The following is a 7394-nucleotide window of genomic DNA, read 5'->3' on the forward strand; positions in this document are numbered from 1 at the left end:
ATATGTTCGGGCATAGGCTGCGGTTGTCAAGTTGGTGGTAGTTAGTCCCGCCGTTTACCCGCGCTCGGCATCTCGATCCTTCTCTGAACGGATCCGAACGCGATCTGCTGAGCTGGTCTTTCCTGCGTAAGTATATGGACATTTTGAAATGTAGACTATCTGTCTATGGCTCTGGTGCTTGTTAAAGCTCCGAGCTGGTCTTTCCTGCGTAAGTATCGGGGACGGTTCACGTACGGGTCTCCGAGCGCCTGTTCGGTTCCGTCGCGGCCGTATTACGTAAAATTTTAGATAAGGACAGTGGGAATCTCGTTAATCCATGCACGCGCCTTCCTGATATGTTCGGGCATAGGCTGCGGTTGTCAAGGTGGTGGTAGTTAGTCCCGCCGTTTACCCGCGCTCGGCATCTCGATCCTTCTCTGAACGGATCCGAACGCGATCTTAGTTAGGGACATTTTGAATTGTAGACCATGAGTCTATGGCTCTGGTGCTTGTTAAAGGTCTGAGCTGGTCTTTCCTACGTAAGTATATGGACATTTTGAAATGTAGACTATCTGTCTATGGCTCTGGTGCTTGTTAAAGCTCCGAGCTGGTCTTTCCTGCGTAAGTATCGGGGACGGTTCACGTACGGGTCTCCGAGCGCCTGTTCGGTTCCGTCGCGGCCGTATTGCGTAAAATTTTAGATAAGGACAGTGGGAATCTCGTTAATCCATGCACGCGCCTTCCTGATATGTTCGGGCATAGGCTGCGGTTGTCAAGGTGGTGGTAGTTAGTCCCGCCGTTTACCCGCGCTCGGCATCTCGATCCTTCTCTGAACGGATCCGAACGCGATCTTAGTTAGGGACATTTTGAATTGTAGACCATGAGTCTATGGCTCTGGTGCTTGTTAAAGGTCTGAGCTGGTCTTTCCTACGTAAGTATATGGACATTTTGAAATGTAGACTATCTGTCTATGGCTCTGGTGCTTGTTAAAGCTCCGAGCTGGTCTTTCCTGCGTAAGTATCGGGGACGGTTCACGTACGGGTCTCCGAGCGCCTGTTCGGTTCCGTCGCGGCCGTATTGCGTAAAATTTTAGATAAGGACAGTGGGAATCTCGTTAATCCATGCACGCGCCTTCCTGATATGTTCGGGCATAGGCTGCGGTTGTCAAGGTGGTGGTAGTTAGTCCCGCCGTTTACCCGCGCTCGGCATCTCGATCCTTCTCTGAACGGATCCGAACGCGATCTTAGTTAGGGACATTTTGAAATGTAGACCATGAGTCTATGGCTCTGGTGCTTGTTAAAGGTCTGAGCTGGTCTTTCCTGCGTAAGTATATGGACATTTTGAAATGTAGACTATCTGTCTATGGCTCTGGTGCTTGTTAAAGCTCCGAGCTGGTCTTTCCTGCGTAAGTATCGGGAACGGTTCACGTACGGGTCTCCGAGCGCCTGTTCGGTTCCGTCGCGGCAGTATTGCGTAAAATTTTAGATAAGGACAGTGGGAATCTCGTTAATCCATGCACGCGCCTTCCTGATATGTTCGGGCATAGGCTGCGGTTGTCAAGGTGGTGGTAGTTAGTCCCGCCGTTTACCCGCGCTCGGCATCTCGATCCTTCTCTGAACGGATCCGAACGCGATCTTAGTTAGGGACATTTTGAATTGTAGACCATGAGTCTATGGCTCTGGTGCTTGTTAAAGGTCTGAGCTGGTCTTTCCTACGTAAGTATATGGACATTTTGAAATGTAGACTATCTGTCTATGGCTCTGGTGCTTGTTAAAGCTCCGAGCTGGTCTTTCCTGCGTAAGTATCGGGGACGGTTCACGTACGGGTCTCCGAGCGCCTGTTCGGTTCCGTCGCGGCCGTATTGCGTAAAATTTTAGATAAGGACAGTGGGAATCTCGTTAATCCATGCACGCGCCTTCCTGATATGTTCGGGCATAGGCTGCGGTTGTCAAGGTGGTGGTAGTTAGTCCCGCCGTTTACCCGCGCTCGGCATCTCGATCCTTCTCTGAACGGATCCGAACGCGATCTTAGTTAGGGACATTTTGAAATGTAGACCATGAGTCTATGGCTCAGGTGCTTGTTAAAGGTCTGAGCTGGTCTTTCCTGCGTAAGTATATGGACATTTTGAAATGTAGACTATCTGTCTATGGCTCTGGTGCTTGTTAAAGCTCCGAGCTGGTCTTTCCTGCGTAAGTATCGGGGACGGTTCACGTACGGGTCTCCGAGCGCCTGTTCGGTTCCGTCGCGGCCGTATTACGTAAAATTTTAGATAAGGACAGTGGGAATCTCGTTAATCCATGCACGCGCCTTCCTGATATGTTCGGGCATAGGCTGCGGTTGTCAAGGTGGTGGTAGTTAGTCCCGCCGTTTACCCGCGCTCGGCATCTCGATCCTTCTCTGAACGGATCCGAACGCGATCTTAGTTAGGGACATTTTGAAATGTAGACCATGAGTCTATGGCTCTGGTGCTTGTTAAAGGTCTGAGCTGGTCTTTCCTGCGTAAGTATATGGACATTTTGAAATGTAGACTATCTGTCTATGGCTCTGGTGCTTGTTAAAGCTCCGAGCTGGTCTTTCCTGCGTAAGTATCGGGGACGGTTCACGTACGGGTCTCCGAGCGCCTGTTCGGTTCCGTCGCGGCCGTATTGCGTAAAATTTTAGATAAGGACAGTGGGAATCTCGTTAATCCATGCACGCGCCTTCCTGATATGTTCGGGCATAGGCTGCGGTTGTCAAGGTGGTGGTAGTTAGTCCCGCCGTTTACCCGCGCTCGGCATCTCGATCCTTCTCTGAACGGATCCGAACGCGATCTGCTGAGCTGGTCTTTCCTGCGTAAGTATATGGACATTTTGAAATGTAGACTATCTGTCTATGGCTCTGGTGCTTGTTAAAGCTCCGAGCTGGTCTTTCCTGCGTAAGTATCGGGGACGGTTCACGTACGGGTCTCCGAGCGCCTGTTCGGTTCCGTCGCGGCCGTATTGCGTAAAATTTTAGATAAGGACAGTGGGAATCTCGTTAATCCATGCACGCGCCTTCCTGATATGTTCGGGCATAGGCTGCGGTTGTCAAGGTGGTGGTAGTTAGTCCCGCCGTTTACCCGCGCTCGGCATCTCGATCCTTCTCTGAACGGATCCGAACGCGATCTGCTGAGCTGGTCTTTCCTGCGTAAGTATATGGACATTTTGAAATGTAGACTATCTGTCTATGGCTCTGGTGCTTGTTAAAGCTCCGAGCTGGTCTTTCCTGCGTAAGTATCGGGGACGGTTCACGTACGGGTCTCCGAGCGCCTGTTCGGTTCCGTCGCGGCCGTATTGCGTAAAATTTTAGATAAGGACAGTGGGAATCTCGTTAATCCATGCACGCGCCTTCCTGATATGTTCGGGCATAGGCTGCGGTTGTCAAGGTGGTGGTAGTTAGTCCCGCCGTTTACCCGCGCTCGGCATCTCGATCCTTCTCTGAACGGATCCGAACGCGATCTTAGTTAGGGACATTTTGAAATGTAGACCATGAGTCTATGGCTCTGGTGCTTGTTAAAGGTCTGAGCTGGTCTTTCCTGCGTAAGTATATGGACATTTTGAAATGTAGACTATCTGTCTATGGCTCTGGTGCTTGTTAAAGCTCCGAGCTGGTCTTTCCTGCGTAAGTATCGGGGACGGTTCACGTACGGGTCTCCGAGCGCCTGTTCGGTTCCGTCGCGGCCGTATTGCGTAAAATTTTAGATAAGGACAGTGGGAATCTCGTTAATCCATGCACGCGCCTTCCTGATATGTTCGGGCATAGGCTGCGGTTGTCAAGTTGGTGGTAGTTAGTCCCGCCGTTTACCCGCGCTCGGCATCTCGATCCTTCTCTGAACGGATCCGAACGCGATCTGCTGAGCTGGTCTTTCCTGCGTAAGTATATGGACATTTTGAAATGTAGACTATCTGTCTATGGCTCTGGTGCTTGTTAAAGCTCCGAGCTGGTCTTTCCTGCGTAAGTATCGGGAACGGTTCACGTACGGGTCTCCGAGCGCCTGTTCGGTTCCGTCGCGGCAGTATTGCGTAAAATTTTAGATAAGGACAGTGGGAATCTCGTTAATCCATGCACGCGCCTTCCTGATATGTTCGGGCATAGGCTGCGGTTGTCAAGGCGGTGGTAGTTAGTCCCGCCGTTTACCCGCGCTCGGCATCTCGATCCTTCTCTGAACGGATCCGAACGCGATCTGCTGAGCTGGTCTTTCCTGCGTAAGTATATGGACATTTTGAAATGTAGACTATCTGTCTATGGCTCTGGTGCTTGTTAAAGCTCCGAGCTGGTCTTTCCTGCGTAAGTATCGGGGACGGTTCACGTACGGGTCTCCGAGCGCCTGTTCGGTTCCGTCGCGGCAGTATTGCGTAAAATTTTAGATAAGGACAGTGGGAATCTCGTTAATCCATGCACGCGCCTTCCTGATTTGTTCGGGCATAGGCTGCGGTTGTCAAGGCGGTGGTAGTTAGTCCCGCCGTTTACCCGCGAACGATATCTCGATAAGTTAAAATTCAAAATGGTCCAAAGGTTAGGCTACTTTCGTAACTAATCGTATTACAATGCATGACCTTTTTTGATTAATGTGGTTTCTATTTAAAGCAGGTTTTACAGTTTTACCTAATTGTCAGTTTTCTGAATGTCTAAACTATTTTCGTCCAATTTTTTTGATTAATTCATTCCAATCGAAGGTTGTACGTATTATCGGTTGCGACGATACAGAATTCCATGTATCTGTGATTGATGAGCATGTCTTCATGTTCGTTGATCCTTCATTTCATTAGAACCAAATATAGTTGCCATGTGATATCGATTTGGCTCTGAATTCTCGTCATGTCGAATTGGTATTATATGGTCCCTCATAAGTAGGTGCACTTGAAGGTTCGTCAAATTATGCGGGCGTCCTCCCGCTATATTCAGGTATACATCGGAGGTTTTAATGCAGTTGTAACTGGCCTCACCGTTTAACCGCATATGATATACTGAAACGCGGATTTTATTCGCCATCGGACCGAACGGGCTCTAGAAGTACAATGCGGGTAATGATCGAATTCAGATGAATGGAATTAGTCTCCAATTCAATTTCCGCACGGGGCGATGTTTTTTAATTGTTTTTTGATAGTTCATCGCATTAGGTCTGAAAACTGTATATTTAATAGTCTCATAAGGTATAACTTATAAACGTATCTTGTGGTTCGTCTTCGAACTGAACGTACATTTAAGACAATGTTCCGAATTAAAATAGTGAATTTAATTCTGGAAATCGTAAGAAAATGTTTCCAAACATGATAATAGAATACAAAAAGAGTATAGGCTAGGTGCTTATCGGTTAAGATGAATGATATCCTTAAGTTTACACAACGTTCTGTAAAACGAATTTAGCAAAATAAAAGAGATTTACATCCCTTGTATTTGTCTTTATATACATACGCATATTATATGCAATATACTTATGTACGGAAAATGTTCCCAAGAACGAATTTAGACAAATAAAAAGGCGAATAGAAAAGATTGACATCCTCTCTATTCGCCTTTGTTATTTATACAGGCATACATAAATGCATCGTCGATGTATATCAATGCGATATATTTATGTACGGAAAATGTTCCCAAGAACGAATTTAGACAAATAAAAAGGCGAATAGAAAATATTGACATCCTCTCTATTCGCCTTTGTTATTTATACAGGCATACATAAATGCATCGTCGATGTATATCAATGCGATATATTTTTGTACGGAAAATGTTCCCAAGAACGAATTTAGACAAATAAAAAGGCGAATAGAAAAGATTGACATCCTCTCTATTCGCCTTTGTTATTTATACAAGCATACATAAATGTATCATCGATGTATATCAATGCGATATATTTATGTACGGAAAATGTTCCCAAGAACGAATTTAGACAAATAAAAAGGCGAATAGAAAGGATTGACATCCTCTCTATTCGCCTTTGTTATTTATACAAGCATACATAAATGTATCATCGATGTATATCAATGCGATATATTTATGTACGGAAAATGTTCCCAAGAACGAATTTAGACAAATAAAAAGGCGAATAGAAAGGATTGACATCCTCTCTATTCGCCTTTGTTATTTATACATGCATACATAAATGCGTCGTCGATGTATATCAATGCGATATATTTATGTACGGAAAATGTTCCCAAGAACGAATTTAGACAAATAAAAAGGCGAATAGAAAAGATTGACATCCTCTCTATTCGCCTTTGTTATTTATACAGGCATACATAAATGCATCGTCGATGTATATCAATGCGATATATTTATGTACGGAAAATGTTCCCAAGAACGAATTTAGACAAATAAAAAGGCGAATAGAAAAGATTGACATCCTCTCTATTCGCCTTTGTTATTTATACATGCATACATAAATGCGTCGTCGATGTATATCAATGCGATATATTTATGTACGGAAAATGTTCCCAAGAACGAATTTAGACAAATAAAAAGGCGAATAGAAAAGATTGACATCCTCTCTATTCGCCTTTGTTATTTATACAAGCATACATAAATGTATCATCGATGTATATCAATGCGATATATTTATGTACGGAAAATGTTCCCAAGAACGAATTTAGACAAATAAAAAGGCGAATAGAAAGGATTGACATCCTCTCTATTCGCCTTTGTTATTTATACAAGCATACATAAATGTATCATCGATGTATATCAATGCGATATATTTATGTACGGAAAATGTTCCCAAGAACGAATTTAGACAAATAAAAAGGCGAATAGAAAGGATTGACATCCTCTCTATTCGCCTTTGTTATTTATACATGCATACATAAATGCGTCGTCGATGTATATCAATGCGATATATTTATGTACGGAAAATGTTCCCAAGAACGAATTTAGACAAATAAAAAGGCGAATAGAAAGGATTGACATCCTCTCTATTCGCCTTTGTTATTTATACAAGCATACATAAATGTATCATCGATGTATATCAATGCGATATATTTATGTACGGAAAATGTTCCCAAGAACGAATTTAGACAAATAAAAAGGCGAATAGAAAGGATTGACATCCTCTCTATTCGCCTTTGTTATTTATACATGCATACATAAATGCGTCGTCGATGTATATCAATGCGATATATTTATGTACGGAAAATGTTCCCAAGAACGAATTTAGACAAATAAAAAGGCGAATAGAAAAGATTGACATCCTCTCTATTCGCCTTTGTTATTTATACAGGCATACATAAATGCATCGTCGATGTATATCAATGCGATATATTTATGTACGGAAAATGTTCCCAAGAACGAATTTAGACAAATAAAAAGGCGAATAGAAAAGATTGACATCCTCTCTATTCGCCTTTGTTATTTATATATGCATACATAAATGCGTCGTCGATGTATATCAATGCGATATATTT

This window comes from Rhynchophorus ferrugineus, unplaced genomic scaffold (assembly GCF_030347505.1).
Source record: "Rhynchophorus ferrugineus isolate W39M unplaced genomic scaffold, kcgeb_rfMv2 rfM590, whole genome shotgun sequence".
Classification (NCBI taxonomy): Eukaryota; Metazoa; Arthropoda; class Insecta; order Coleoptera; family Curculionidae; genus Rhynchophorus; species Rhynchophorus ferrugineus.